Source organism: Adiantum capillus-veneris, chromosome 27, assembly GCF_014529385.1.
Source record: "Adiantum capillus-veneris isolate H3 chromosome 27, ASM1452938v2, whole genome shotgun sequence".
NCBI lineage: Eukaryota > Viridiplantae > Streptophyta > Polypodiopsida > Polypodiales > Pteridaceae > Adiantum > Adiantum capillus-veneris.
Genome location: NC_140957.1, coordinates 12934769 through 12951600, shown reverse-complemented (window position 1 = coordinate 12951600; position 16832 = coordinate 12934769).

The following is a 16832-nucleotide window of genomic DNA, read 5'->3' as shown; positions in this document are numbered from 1 at the left end:
GAAACCGGTGTAGAAGGCTTCTTCAAAGGCCTGGAGGTGATACAAGAGCAAAAACATGATTCTCTGATAAAGGGCATGTATCACCTCATGGGAAGGCTGAGCAGATAGATCATATGCACATCTATATGTGTCTTGGAAGAAAAAGATGTTGTTTGTTGCCTGTCCAGGTTTAAAGGTTTCAAAAACCGCCAGAAGGGTTTTACAGATTTTTCTGAGCATGATGCAAGAGAGGTCAGGCGAGCCAATGAACAATTTAATGGCGCCCGCTAGGGTTTTCACCATGTATTGCTCACTCATTCTCTCGCCTGCCTTCAAGCCTGGCAGCTTTGGGTAGTTGAGCCATGTGGGTTGGCTTTTCTGCAGCAGCACCTCTTGTGCTTTCCAGGTCCACATCCTTGTAGAGGGCAAAAGCTAAGGTTGTCTCTGACTCTTTTAGGCGCCTCTACCAGATGAACTAAATACTGCGGGTATTTGGTTAGCCATGCCTTTCTCCACTTTTGCTAAGAGTCCACAATCAGCTTAACTCCTTCTGCTTTGGAGATATCTGCTTTGTATAGTGGCACTATTGGCTCCTCTTTAATCCGTTTGTTTATTGTAGCAGCTTCATACTTTAGAAGAGGATATGGAAGAGAAGGTTGTAGCCATTCATGCCGAATGATATTGGCATCTAACTTCTGAATGGTCATAGACTTAAATACTCTCTGCTCCCACTCCATTGCTTCTTTGGCCGTGTCTTTTATTGCCGCTTCTATTGCCTTCTGTAGATTTTCTTCTTTTTCTTGTGTCAGATCCTGGGGTTCTTGTGATGGTCCCACAAGTATGTCCTCTTGCATAGTGGTGTCCACTGGATCTGACACATTTTCTATGTCAATGCCTTCCATTGTTGTTGGCCCTGTGTTCAAGTGTTGCTCTTTAGTCTGCTGTTGGCCTTTCAGTTCATCTATCTGCATCTAATATGCCTTCTTTTCCTGTTATGCTTGATCTCCCATGTTCACTAAGAGGTCGTTCAGATCTGCATTGGTTTTTTCAGCCTCTTCTAGATTCCTCTTGGTGTCTTAATTTTCTGTTTGTAATCTCTTTAGTTCCTCGTCCATCTTCTTTTTCAAGGCTTCTAGCTCATTTTCATGGCCTTGTTCTCATCTTCTAGACGGTTTTGCATTACTAGGGAGCCCTCGGCCAACATCAGTCTTTGTCTCTTCTCTAGTGTCAACTCCTTTTGGAGTTCCTCATCTGTTCTTCATATAGATCATTCTCTGAAGCAGTGCCAGTCAAGATAGCAGCTCTGACTCTGGCCGGAGATGCCCTTAGCCTTTGGATGGTCTGATTCTTCACTTTCATTCGATCTTTTAGCTCTATCACTTCATCCTGGCTTGCCTCATGTTCTATCTCAACCTTTTCCTTAGCATTCCTCAAAGTTTCAACCTCTTTGGACTCATTAGCAAGCTGCAGTGTCATTCCCTCTCTTTCTCCGCATCTGTTAGTGATTTGCTGATTTTCTTGTACTCTTCCTCTGCTCTTTGAAGCTTTTGTTCTGATGCCTGACTCTGTCGTTCCATCTCTTGGCATCTTTGTTAGTTCCGCGTCCAGATCGTCTTGCAGCTTGGTTTGTTTCTCTATGTTCTCTTGGTCCTGTTTTTGCAGTGAGTCCACTTCAGCTTTGATATGAACTTCATTTGTTTTGAGATTATCAATTTCAATCTCAGTGGCCGTCGACCTTGCTTTGAGCCCGGTGAGTTTTTGCATTACTACATCCCAATCATTGGTTGGTGGTTGTAGATCCACTGTATCTGTGGCCATCTCCTTCAACTCCACTAACCGAGCGCTCTGCATATATTCCTTGGGTCTTGTGCTCGACAGCTCAAAAACTGCATTAGTTGCCTCTTCTCGAGAGTACCCAACAGCTAGGAGATCAAGAAATATTCTATAGTTTCTTTCTTCTGGATCTAGCTTCTCTTTCAGCTCTGAAACTTCCCATTAGTCTTTCTAGCCTTGCCACTTTCTGTGACTTTGTTTCCTTGATTGGTACCTGTAGAGTTTCTTTCTTTCCCTTCTTTGGCTCCGGCAGCTCTTCTAGCACTGTCTCTAAACGGCGCTTCAACCTTGTGGCTACCCTGGGCGCCTTAGGAGGTTCTTCTTCTTTGTCTTCCTTTAGCTTTATCCAATCATTTTGTGAGGGAGGTAGAGGCCAGTTTCCCTTGGCATGCAATGCTCCATAGACAACTTTTGTTATCAGCTCACCAGGTACAATATAGGTGGGATTTTTGGTCCCCATCTTCATAAGATTGTCGTGGATGTAAGCGGCATAGTTTATCTCCTTTTGTTTTCTCTTCTGCATTGCCCAGGTGAAAGTGGTGGCAATAGCTCCAGGTGGTATCCTGTATTTCTATGGCCGCTTGGTACACATGTGGAAGTATTGATTGTATATTTGGCTCATGATAGCCACCTTTGGGTTTGCAATATCTTCAAATGTATAGTTATTCTTCTTTTTTGAGTAGACCTTAATGTCATCTCGCCTCTTTGTCACACTATCTCCTTTGTTAGAGATGTCAAGTGCTGCTGCCACCACCTTCTCTGTGATGAAAATCATTGTATTAGGCTTGCCTTGAAAATCTGTAACTCGGGCTATGCCATCCTCTTTGATTGTGGTGACAAATTCCCACACTCTTTTAACATCAATCCCTGCTGGCAAGGCTTCAAAGTAATTGTGGAGATCCAGTTTCTCCAAGTAATCCCCCATCTTGCTCCTGACAAATTCATTGAGCTCTCGAGGTATCATGGGTAGCTCCACTGCATTTCCCTCAGGATCTTTAAATACTCCTTGGTAGATTCTCAGATCATTGGTCTCCAGCATGTCATCTTGAATCCACGTGCTTGTGGGATTCACGGTTCCCTCTGGAATAACAAAAGGCTCCACTTCTTCTAAGTAGTCCTTGATAGTCATCCTCTTCTTCTTTACAGGTGATTTTGTGGCTGCCATGGATCTTGTTGCACTCAGTAGTCCAAAGTTAGCGTTTTTTACATATTAGCTGATAAACTGAGTTTTGACTACCCAAATGACTTGAAAATTGAAATAAGAACTCAAAAGGAACTAGGGAAACCCTGCATGTGTCCACAGTTAGATTTTTGGCTTAAAAATAATCATGTAGACATCCTACGCGTAGGATGTCTACCTTCTCTGTTTTTGGTGAAAATTGACAAGCTTGTGGCCCTTGACCTATGCAACATGGCTATGTAATTGGAATTGGGTTTGGGCATCAAAAAGTGCAATTTGAACAGATTTAGGCTTTTGGCTCACAAATTGGGTAGGATGTCCTAAACAGGTGGCAAATGATATTCAATTGGGTCGAAATCTGATATACAGGCTTCTTATACCATGTGAATGGCTCCCTTGAAGTCAATTCCTACACAGAAGGTCAATATGACACTGGAGACATCCTACGCGTAGGATGTCTATTTTCTCAAAATGACTTGAAGTTGGTTCTATGGGTAGCCCTTAGCATGTAGAACATGGCCCTGCTCTTAGATTTTGATTTGGATAAGCATTGGTGTTGTTAAGAGCATGTGTAGTATTTTTAAGCTCAAAAAGTGCATCTTGGAGGTTTTGGGGACCAAATGTCATGGGAATGGCTAGAAATTTGATACATGAGTTTAGGAAGACATCTGGAACTCAAAAACACCAGCTCGAGTTCAAATAGGTCATATAGACATCCTACACGTAGGATGTCTATTTCATTAATTTTCATATTTGACCCCACAGTTAGCTTGACAATGTGTTAATGAGTATATTGTGCAAGTTTCATGTGATTTGGACTAGTTTTGGTAGGTCTATGACCCATTATTGGCTCTATGCTCTGACTTTTCATTTTTTGATGCATATGAGGTCAACTCTTGTCCAAATGTGGTGAAACTTGATGGCTAGCATGTATAAGCTATGTAGAAGCTGTGTATGAGATGAGATGTTGAGTTTGGTTCCCAAACATGGCCTTCAGACATCCTACGCGTAGGATGTCTCTTGATGAAATTTATATGAGAAATGCTATTGGTACATGCCCTAAGCCCCCCTGAGTCCCCTTTAAGCCCTATTTCAATAAAAAAGTCAAAAAGACAGATAGAAACTCCCTTTTTGGCTTTCAGAGCCTCTGAGCCGTTTTTTGACTCTTGGAGTGCTTTTCGGCGATGAAATTTCTTGATGTTAATCTCCATAGCTTCATGGTTCCTTGGGGATTCTTGCCATATGGTTTTTGTTGGCTTTGGCTTTATCGGAGCTTCGTTTGGCAATTTGTGGCTCTAGAAGTGCCCGTAGTTGCGTTTACATGTCGTTGATGACTTGTGGTGGTCTACCACCATAGGACTTGGTTATTGATGGTCTAGGAAAGCCGCTCGTGAAGTTTGGTGGCAAACGGACATCCGGTTTGGCCTTGAGAGCTAGTTGACGCTTTATGTGTCTGATGTCGTTTCTGAAGCTTAGTCCCTCTTCGGGTCGCCTTATGGCCATGTGGGCTATATAGCCTTGTAGAGCATGTCGAGATGCTCCTACCCATGAGTTTTGGTAGCATTTGGGCGACTTTCCACCGATTTACCATTTGGTGGCCTCTTGCAGGGCTCTAGAAGTTAGGGTTTTTACCAATGGTTTTTTGCCACTTTTGTGCATTCAAGAGTGGTCTCCTATGCTAGGGTAAACCGCCGATGAAGCCTTATTGCTTTTGGGTTAGCCGTTAGGTGGTTATCTCTATCTGTAGGTCTCTACTGCCCGTTTTCCATGTGAACCCTACACTAGTTTTCGCGACAAAACATCAAACATACGCAAAAAGCTCAAGGTGGTGAGCCTACCTCTCATATCTGGAGCCTGTCGGGTAGTTGTGTGCATCGTAGAAGCAGCTGGAAGTCCGGTCCGCTCTAGGTGGCAAGAGCTCTCTCTCAAGAAGGAAATAGTAGAAATGAGCTCTAAGTGAAGTGAGAAAATCTTACAATGGGGGTCCCCGAACCACTTTCTATGAAATTTGACATGTTCTCCCAACTTCTTGCGAGATGCGGTTTAGGCTCGAAAAATTCTTGATTTGGACTCCATTTGCCCAGTTTCCGAGAAATTTGCGTTTCGGTCAAAATCTGGCCAAAACACGCCTTCCGCTCCATTCACGTAATTGCACCCCCATTGTACCATAGGTTGTCCTATAGTCACTGATTATCCCCATTGTTTTTTTCATTACGATCGTATTTCACCTGCTTTTTGTATTTTTGAAGTTTTTTTGCCAATAATTAGTAAAATTAGAAAGAAAATAGCAAATTAATCCCCAAAAATCATAATAACTCAAAAACATCACCGCAAAACACTATATATACTCACATGCAATTTTTATGGTCGGATTTCTCCGTTTTATCAATATTTTGCCCGAAAAATTGCTATTTTATATATATACACACACCTAGGGGCCTGATTTGGCGTTTGGCCCCATATACTTGTAGATTCATGTTGTATAAGGACATATGTACTTAGGTTAGTCTAGAAAATTTTGCAATCAAATGAAAACCCTTCAAAATAGTCGAAAAACATGCCCTTTTTTGCTCTTTTTACCTTCATTGGGTCCGCATTTGAGAATGCCTCCCTCCCTCCTAGCCGGAGTCCTCCCGAACGACAAGGTATCGCCTCAGTGTATGTGCTGTGCATGGTTTGAAAACTCGTGCTAATGCTTGGCTGTGTAATGTGGCCCTATATAATGCATACTCGATCAATGCATGGAAAAATTAATGTTGTGCAAGAGAAGGGTATAAGCAATAAGCTTATTGGCATTCGCCATTGAGGTTTCCTGTTTGTTGTTGATTTGGTCGGCATGTTTTCTTTGCAAGTAAAAGTTGTAACTCCACCGCTCTCCGTTTGATCGTCTTTCTTGCAAAAGTCGCTCGGTTTGCCACTACTGTCGATATGGCGATGGTTGTCTCCGTGGAGAGAATTGTCGTGGCGGAATTGGCCGTAGTCTTTTCCACTTTTGCTTTCCATTTGTAGTTGTGGTTTGGAGGTTTTTGTAGGTTTATTTCCACGTCTGTGGTCGCCATTGTTGTTCTGTTGATCGGCACCCACATAGATCGGTTTGCCTGTTTCATATGTAGTGTGTTTGTGCATGCTGGTGTTGCTTGTATTGAAGGGAGTTCCTGTTGCTTTGGTTTTGGGATCCAAATGTGAGTCGCATTTAAGTTGTTACTGAGCATTCTTTTTGGGATCCATATCTTTTTTATTCTCGTGGTTGTTGGTTGAACTGTGTTCTTTTGCTAACTTCTTCTGTTGTATTGTGGTTTGTATGCCACGTCACCTCTATCCTTCCGCACCCATACTTGTTTTTCACGTGTTGCTAACCTTGATCTTTTCACTGCGGTCTATGTTGTTTTATGTTTGTAGTTAACATGGTTGGCAGTTCCCTGGTTGTTCTCCATGGGTAATGTGTTGTTCTTTAGTGGCACCCATCCTTTTGGTTCTTTATCCAGTGATTGTGGTGCTTTCATCTGGTTCTTCTAGGTTTGCTGAGCAAAGGCTACCACCTTTGTTCTTGTGCATGCTGAATTCTAACTGTATCCGAATTCCAATCTATCTGCACATTATACTCTTTTTTCCAAGGTTGTCCCGACAAAATGGGGTGTAGTGAGCTTGCATCCTCAACCACGTAAAACTTGTGTAGGTAAATATATTGATGTATTTGTACATGCAATAGTCCAGCCCAATGTTTTTAGCGAATGTGATGTAGTACTTTCCAGCACTTGTGAAGTAGGATGTAGTTGATCTTTGGGCTTGAGTTGTTTATATAATTTGTAAGAGATTAGATTTTCTTGAGCTCCAGAATCAAGCAATGCCGTCGATTCAACTTGATTGCTACCCATTTTGACTGCAATTATTGGTTCCACTGTGTCTTCACCAAAATTCGTTAGTCGAATAGCATTTATTCGCAACGGTGATCCACTTTGTTGTTGTTGTCGTAGAAGTCTTCTTTTTGCAATGCGTTCTTTTGCTGCTAGGGACTTACTACGCGCCGTGTGCGAGCCACAAAGGCTCCTAGCACACAGTCATACAACAGACAAGCTCACAAGGAAGAACGGTGTGTCACTCACCTTCCTGCGTAGTTGCGAATGAAGGATTCCCGCGCCGCGAAGAAGAGGGAGACGCTGCTACGCCGCGCTCAACCGCCTCGCCGCCGTCGTGCCGCCGCAACGCTCGATTGCACACACACTCTCACACTCTCTCTCTCTCTCTCTCACACGCACACACACACAAGGAGATGGTGAAGGAGAAGGTGGAGATGGAGCAAGAGCAGCTTCTATTGCACAATGAGAGAATGACTCAATTTTAGGTTTAATTGGCTTTTATGTGAGCTCACCCCATTCACACTTGGGCGCCCATTCTTAGCCAACTAACCCTAGCATGTTCGTGTTAGAGTGCGCCTCTCATCGGAGATCACTCTACCTTTCCCTATTGGACCGACAAGCCCGGTGCCTGACTCTACTTAAATAAATAATACGGTTACGGTGTCCGTCGTAGGCGATAGGGTGTTCGTGAGCCACGAGGGTTAACATTGCCCCCTTCCTGATGTAGATTCCGTCCTCGGAAGCTATTGAGTTGAAGCTTGGTATGTCTATGTTGTAGAGCATCTAGATTTGAATCTGCAAGGCAAAGTCATTGTTTTAGCAAGCGGAATTATATTGCCATAAATCATGAGGGGAATGTAAAGTACATGTGGAAATGAGTAAATACAAGATTTATGAAATGTTAGACTGCCATTAAGGACAAATAAATTGCACTTTGAGTAAATTAATTAATCAAGAGTTTTGAGCTTATGGGTGAGTCTATCAATTAGTTAGCTATGACTAAGGCTAAAACAACTACTCTAGTACTAGCTAAGCTAAGAAGATTATCTAAATGCAAGATTCCTTAATTATGCTTTTCAGCTTTGATTAGCCAACTCGCTCTCACAACTGCAAACAAAAGCTTGAAATGTTAACTGTAAGCTCAATTGAAGTCTTTTAATTTTTCTTTAATTTTTTTTTAAATTTTTTTTAATACTTTTTTACTTTGGGTCACAATCATGTGACGTGTGTGCTTATTTTGTATGTCCGGGGTTTTTTGCTTCTCAAGGAAAAGCGCCCACACTGGGAACCTCTAGGGCTCTAGTACCATAGACAATACATGTGAGTGAAGTACCAATTCAAGCCAGGATTTCTCTTCCAGCGTAAGATTTTTCATTTGTGGCACTTATGTTTTTTTTTGCTTCCATTTCCTTGGTATTCGCACTAGTGTTTTTTGTTGTTTAAGTGAGCAAGCCTTTCTCTTCCTAAAACATTCCTAAGGTCTCAAATACTCGGATAATTTTATTAGCTAGGCCTAGTGGTCAAGTAAATGAGTTAACCTAAAGTCACGGTCTCCTAATCTCCAGGCTCATCCATAAGATTAAACTGGAGTTCAATCAACTTAAGCAAAGACAAATTTATACATCTATAATGGCAGATAACAATCATAACTATTGCACTCAAACAAAGCATGAAAAATCATTATTAGCAATTACACATATCCACCAACATGAATCATGGAAAGTAGTACACCTGGAGGTATGGAGTGGCTCATTTCGTTGAAGCAGATGTCCTCAGCCATGTGGATGGAGATCCATATAAGTCCTACCTAACACATCCAAAAACAGGCACTATACCTCTAGGAGGCATGTCAGTGTGAAAAATTAAAACTCCTGAAAAACAAACTCAAAACACAATCTAGACCCCTAACCTACCTATCTGTCACCCCTTTTAGAATCAAGGAAAGAGGATATTATATAAACCGGGTGGCCACCCTAAGGCTAGGCCTCTATCCTCATCATCTAGATAAATAAAATCGTTGTCCGTGAGGCCATAGTCTTCCTCGGTCTCTATTAGTTCCTCTTCATCATCCTCTTGTGCAAGCATGCTAATCAAGAACCTCGCGATGCGTGGATACTCATCTTGTGCAAAAGAATAAGCATGTGCCACTGGAGACACATTCGCTACTGGGTAGGGATCACTAGTTAGCCATAGACGTATCAACCATTCTAACTCCTCAAAATTTCTCTCACATGCAAGGCTCTCTATCAAATCCCATTCGCAAGAAAGTATAGGGTAGCATACGTAGAACACTTGAGGAAAAGACAAAGGGTACCTTTCATCAAAAATAGAAGTGCATGCCTCTGGTGAAGTAGCCATTTTTGACAATACAGATAGATTTGGTTAGGCCTTTAAAACATAAGAGTTGTTTTTGTGTGTTGCTTGAATTGACACGGTGAATTTGGACTTATATGTAAGATCTGATAGGGTGCTCTCTCGTTGCTAGTCGCTCTTGCTCTTTACTATTTTTGTTTTTTGTGAGTATAAGGCTATATATATACATTCCCTAAGATTGGAATTGAGAGGTCAGGGAGGAAGGTTGAGAAGGGAGCGAGTGAATGATTGATGTTAGCAAACACTCCCCCCTTCCTTGGGTAGATCATACCTCTTGGAATGAGGTCGTCACCTTTTGAAACCAATTGTTCCAAGTTGTTATGGGTGAAGGCTTTAACCAATAGTTTTTGACCGCCCTATGCGTTTCATCTAGTTGCAAGGGTGGTAAGGTACTCTCCCATGATTTTATTTGCAATATTGTTGTAGGTGGTGAACTTACCCCGGGAGGTGCAAACTCTTTCGTGCTTGTATGGATATGTACAGTGGTAGGTGGAGGTTGTGTCGAAGCTTCTATTTGCGTATAGGAACTACATGAAGAGCAAGAAGCTTCATTTGATTTCCCTGTTCCTGAGCTAGGTTGTATGGATATGTACAGTGGTAGGTGGAGGTTGTGTCGAAGCTTCTATTTGCGTATAGGAACTACATGAAGAGCAAGAAGCTTCATTTGATTTCCCTGTTCCTGAGCTAGGTTGTATGGATATGTACAGTGGTAGGTGGAGGTTGTGTCGAAGCTTCTATTTGCGTATAGGAACTACATGAAGAGCAAGAAGCTTCATTTGATTTCCCTGTTCCTGAGCTAGGTGGAACAAATCGTTCTTTCTTTGGTACCCAAACTAGCTCTAGAGCGGGTGTGTAACATTCCATGATTTTTTCCTTTCCGCGATTTTCAATTTGTTTTGGAGCCACAGGATTGGGTTTACATGGGCCAGGTGACAGGTAAGAGTACACTTTACGTTTGGGCACCCAAATTTGATCATTTCCTTCATAGTATCCTTGGGCTTCCAATAGTCGTTTAGGAATCCAACGCAACGTTTCTTTACATTTCTTGGAGTGAGTGGGACGGTTCTTACGAGGTTTCCGTTTTTTTGCATCAACCATGCTCACTACAGAAGCTTTAGGGACCCACTTGTATGTTTTCTCTGTTATATTAGGATGGTTCTTGTGTGTCTCAAGCTTTCTTTCAACTACATCAGTTGAAGCTCTAGAGAGTTGGGCTATGGGGACGTATGGTTCAACCTCCTGGACATGCAATGTCTTGGGTTTTATTTCCTTAGGCAATATCTCAGGGACTATGGCTTGAGTGGTAGGGCTAAGAGTTGGTTTTTGCGTTGTAACACCCCCAGTCCCCCAATCAATAGTGCATTTGGTGGCTATCATCCACGTGCGGCCTAGGTTTATATTACCCTCCATAGTTCCAGTAGGCATGACCAAAAAGTCTTGAGCTACAATTCCATTGTCATAATTGACAGAAGTGTGCCAGATTCCAAAAACCGTAGTTTTTTTCTTGTTGACACCCTTGACTTGGATAATACTCTCAGATAGAGGTGGCTTCCCTAACTGACACCACACCCCATAGGATAGCAGATTATATTTAGCACCCGTGTCCAATAAGGCGTTATATAGCACTTTTCCATAGGCACTATTTAACTCAATAGGGTATCGTAGAGGTGTGTCAGAGTCCAACCCATCCTCTTTGATTTCCACGTGGAATGCATTCGTGACTTCAAAGTTAGCCTCTCGTTTTTGTCTTATACGTTGTTGTCGCTCCTTAGCCTCAGCTTGAGCTTGTATCTTGTTTAACTCGGTTTGTGCTTTGGCGGCCTTCTTTTGATGAATGGCCCGTAGTTCTTCTTGGCTTAAAGGATCATAATATCTTTTGAATTTACTCCCATTGAGGAATCCAATGGTTTCAACTCCATCAAGAGTTTCCACACGAAGGGTACCTTGTGGGGTAATTTCACATACTCTATATGGTCCTTTACCAGCATATTTCAACTTTTTCTTCTCTTTACGTACTCCATACATAAGGACTTTATCACCAACTTTGATGTCCTTATCCTTCACATGGCGATCAAACCACTTCTTTCTCCTATCCTTTTCCACAAGAGCATTTTGCACAGCCAACTGTCTCTTTTCGTCTAGTTTTTCTAAGATATACAAATGCTCGGTTAAGGGGTTACCATTCCATCCTTCCTGTGAAGCTAACCTAAGACTAGGAATGACAAACTCCCAAGGCATAACCGCTTCTTGGCCGTATACCATTTTGAATGGCGTACAATTAATAGCCACTTTATAAGCAGTACGATAAGCCCATAGAGCAGATGTCAACTTCAAATCCCAATCAGTGCGATGAGCTTCTACCTTCTTGGTTAAAATAGAGATTAGAGTCTTGTTGGTGCTCTCGGCTTGCCCATTAGCTTGCGGGTAATAAGGTGTAGACTTATGGTGGGATATCATAAAGGTCGTGGTAAGCTCTCTTATTACCTCATTTATAAAATGGGTACCATTATCACTAACAATTTCAAAAGGGCAACCAAATCTTGTGATAATGTTCTCAAAAAGAAACTTAGCTGTTGTCCTCGCGTTAGCTTTTTGTGAAGCCTTAGCTTCAGCCCACTTTGTTACATAGTCTGTAGCAACTAGAATATATCGAGATTGAGTGTTGCGAGCTGCGTGACTAATTGGACCTACAAAGTCTAAGCCCCATTTTTCAAATGGTTGGGTTACTTTAATAGGATGTAAGGGCATTTTGTCTTTGCGTTGTGTGGTCTTGTAACGTTGGCACTCATCACACCCTTTTGTAAAAAGTGATGCATCCTTAAATAAAGTTGGCCACCAATAGCCTGATTGCAGCACCTTTCTAGCAGTCAGGTCTCCTGAAAAATGTCCTCCTGCTATGCCCATATGTGCTTCTTGCAAGATATACAAATATTCATCCTCGCGGGCACAACGCCTAAGAATATCGTCCTTGCCTAGTCTATACAGAGTTCCGGCAATCAAACAATAGGGTTCACATTCTTTTACTAGCCTTCGAGCGATATCCTTACGAAGTTCCTTGGGTGGAAAACCATTAACTAAAAAGTTAACAATGTTCTCACTCCATTCAGGCATAGTCTCAACTATGAATAGGGAAGTATCGGGTAATTCATCATCAACTTCTGTAGGGGCTTCACCATTGGGTATGCGAGACAAATGATCATCCATGACGTGCCTTTTACCGGGTCTCACTACAATCATGAAATCAAACTCCAGAAGAATTAACAACCATCGTGTGATTCTTCCTGTGGTGCATGGCTTGTTTACCAAATACAGCAACGCTTGATGATCCACATAAAATACAAACTTGTTTGCCAGAAGGTAGTAGCGAAATTTCTTTACTGCATAAACCATTGCTAAACCTTCTCGCTCTGTAGTGGTGTAGTTCCTTTCAGCATCGTTCAATTGACGGCTTGCAAAGCTAATGGGATAGTCCAATTTATGTTCTCCTGGTTGAGTGAGAACACACCCAATAGCAAAGTTTGATGCATCAATATGCACATGGAAAATGACATCCCAGTTAGGTGTCCTTAAAATCGGAGCACTTGCTAGTTTTTTCTTCAATTGTTCATAGGCCTGGTCACACTCTTCAGTCCATTTAAATTCAATGAGAAGCTTGTACAAAGGACGTGCTATCTCAGCGAAAAATAAAATAAACCGTCGATAATAACCCACGTGTCCCATGAACCTTTGAACTCCCTTGTAATTGGTTGGTGGTGGTAACTCTAGAATCACTTTAATTTTGCTCTCATCGGTTGAGATACCATTCTTAGATACTATATGCCCTAAAATAACTCCATGCTTGACCCAAAATTGGCATTTGAACGGGTTCAATAAGATACGATATAACCCACACTTTCCAAACACCTTCCGCAAACATGATAGATGTTCTTTCCAAGAAGAGTAAACACAAAGGTCGTCTAAGAAAGCTTCACAAAACTCTCTCAAATATTCTTTAAAATCAGTGTTTATTAATCGTTGGAATGTAGCAGGGGCATTTGTTAAGCCAAAAGCCATCACACGAAATGCAAACATACCAAATTCCGTGATGAAGGCAGTTTTAGCTTGGTCCTCTAGCGCTATCGCGATTTGGTTGTAGCCTGAGTACCCATCTAGAAAGCTATAAGCTTCCTTGCCTGCAACTCTTTCGAGTACATGTTTGGAATATGGTAGGGGGTAATGGTCTCTTCTAGTAGCTGCATTAACTTTTTTGAGGTCCACGCACACCCTGAGTTTCCCATTCTTTTTTGGCACGATAACTATTGGAGACACCCATTCAGAGTGTTCAATAGGATATATGAACCCACATTTGATAAGCTTTTCTAGTTCTTCTTGAATGATCTTTGCATACTTAGGATTCATCGGGTAGGGTCTTTGTTGTACGGGCTTCGCAGTGCTAATCATAGGGATTGTCTGTTGGACCACAGAAGGTGGAACACCTTTCATATCATGGTATGTCCAAGCGAATATGTCCTTGAATTCCTTGAGAAGCTCTTTGAGGACCGCCTCTTCAACTTTTGTGAGGTCTTGGGCAATAAAAACAGGTTTTGATTCTTCACCGGGGTCAGCTAATTCTATTTCTTTAACTATTGCCGGACCATCATAGATTCCATTATTCCCATCAATAGGTATTCTTTGGGCTTTTGTGTACACAACCTTTGCTTCCCCTGTGGTGTAAGATTTGAAATGTTCTGGTGCAGGATGCAAGTCTGTGGATTCTGGTTGTGCTTTGGTTTGTGCTTCCATTTTTGCTTTCTTGTGTTGTCGAGCTAACTCTTGGTTTTGACGCCTCCTTGCAGTGCGGCTCAACTTTGGCTTGTCTATGATCTCTAATTGGGCTATGTCATGGGGTCTTGGTCTACACCACATAACATTTTGGAGATATTCACCCCAATCGTCTACCAATTTTTGATGAGCATCACATGCTCCTATATAACTGAGCCATTCTGCTGAGGATCTCTTCTTTTTTATCCTAGCACGTACATTGGCTCGATATCGACGCCTCTTAAAGTTTTTCTTTTTCTTATTTGAGACCTACTTTTGATTTGCATTTAGATCTGGCTCACTAAAGGAGTCCTCGTTGGTGTCCTCTTCATTCTCGGAGGAGCTATCATCGGTTGATGTGCTCGGTCCTTCCAAATGTTTTGACTCTGAACTTGCTCCACTCTCTAATTCATGAGATTCAGAATCCGTTTCACTCTGGGAGTCAGTGTCTGAGTCGTGTTGGTCAAAGTCTTCTATTGAGCTATCGGTGTCACTGTCAGATTGGTCTACAATTGCCTTGCCCTTAGAAGATGCATGTATGGCACTTATCATGTTCAGAGGTGCAATTTGTGGTACATCTTCCCCCTCTGGTGTGACCCAAGTGGTTCCTCTATTTCCCCAGGTATCTATGGTTGCAGCTAGGTGTACCCAGTCTACGTTGTCTGATTCCGTCATACCCGGTAACACATCCATGTAAGGAGAATCTTGGCCAATGTCTGTATCCTTCTTACAAGTGTAACAATATTGTAGTGGGGCCGAGTGAACTGTGGTGTCAGAGCGATGATCAATAATGGTTTTACTCCCTAAGGGGTGTACCTTACCAGTCACCAAATCCACTCTAAGGACAGAGTCTTGGAATTGCAAATAGACATGATTTTTAGACCAATCGTGAACCATTTGTGCTTCCCTCATGAATGGTTGTCCTAAAATCATTTCATATGACATAAGGTGGTTAGAGAAATCCATTACAATGAACGTATGTCGTACCTTGTGTCCTAGAACTTTGATCTTAAGATCCTTGAGCATCCCCATAGGTTTGGCTATGGTACCATTTGCCATCTTTACCACAATGTTAGTAACATTGAGGCGGGGTTTTCCCATGGATTCCCAACAATCTTTTGTAACGATGCTAACTCCCGCACCACCATCAAGAATTCCCTTTATAGTTAATCCCTTGGTAGTGATGGGTAGGGTCGCATTAGACTCGTCGCCTTCAAAATACTGCCCTAATTCGTTAATGGGGACCTCGATCACAGACTCGTGTCCATCTAAGTCAAGTGATTGCACATGATTTTCCTCATCAATCATAATCGAGTCAGGCCTATTTGGTTGCGCAAACTGCGGTAATCCCGTTCGTAGCTCTCCGTTAAGGAATGCTCGAAGTGCAAGGAATAACTCAGGATCTCCATACAGCTTCGCTATGATCGTGGTTCGGACCTCAGAAGACATGAAGTCCACTAGTTTGGCAACATTCATTGGCATTTTGCAGGGTGTAGGTCCTTGACTAGGAACTGGTGAGGATGGAATCTCATATTCCTCAATGGGATCAGGTATTCCTTTGTTAAACATCCTTTCCAACAAGAAGGGTGTATGCTCACTTTCTGATGTCCCGTCCTCACTCCCTTCTTGGATGATACTAGATATGGCTAACGGTCTATGGTTCATGTGGGGTGGATGAAGTTGCGTGGGAAACACTGTGTCATAAATTTTGACATGCATGGGTTCTAGTTCTAGTTTCCTTTGAGTCTCCTCCACTAAACCTCTTACATGTTTCACCTGCTCAATCTCGTCTACTGGGTTTGGGTACGTCCCAATCTTCTTTTTACGATTCTTCCCTTTTTGCCCCTGCGGTTTATCTTGGGGGTCTTGGATTGGATTTGGAAACACTTGTGGTGTTTTCAGAGGCTCTTTATGGTTTTCTCTTATTCGGTTTTCATTTGGTTCCATGTTACGGTTTTCTTTGTCGGTCTTTCCCTTTGTGGTATTGGTTCTAGTCTCCATTGTCTCGATTGAATATGAATCATCCTCGAGGTCATTCATATACACGGGGTCATCTCCTGTTCCTATGTTTGTTTTGGAACTTGGCTTTGAATTTCCCGTATTTTTCGACCTCTTCCTTCGTGTCTTCTTTTTCTTTGCTTGGATAACTGACGCGGTATCTCTCTCTTCGAGGATATGGCCTGGCCCTTGAAGCATGGACCGTGTAATCGCATAAGCGGGTGCGACGGGTGGTATTGGCGATGTCACACTAGCAATTTCGACCAAATTTAGGGGTGTGATTTTAGGCGCATTTGGGTTATAGGGGCATTGGGCAATCAAGTGATCTATGCCACAACGATTACATGTGAGTATTGGAATTGCAGACGTGCTCCCTTGATTCATTTGCATCTGTGCAACATTCTTTTGCAGCCTAATAGGGCACTCCGCTGCCCGAAGTGGTCCACCACACTCGTAGCATTGAAGAGGTGGCCTCCTAGCCTGAGTGTTGATATTTTGACCTCTGGATGCGAGAGCAGCAGCTTGATAAACCGGCTTGACTTGCCCCCAACAATCTTCCATGTAGTATATAGGACACTCTTCCAATGTATCAAGTCCGTAGGCAATACTAGTGTCTATTTCCTCCTCACAGCCATCTGCATAAGCATTAGATGGCTCGCACCCCACTTGGTTCATAGGGGCGACTCTTGGATGCGGGGGCTGCGGTCCTAGCACAGGAGGTGGTAGCGGTGTAGCTTGTACAACATTTTGAGATCTAGGGACCATGTGTTGCGGTAGTTGCTCAACAGGTGGAGCATGCATCAATACAGGAG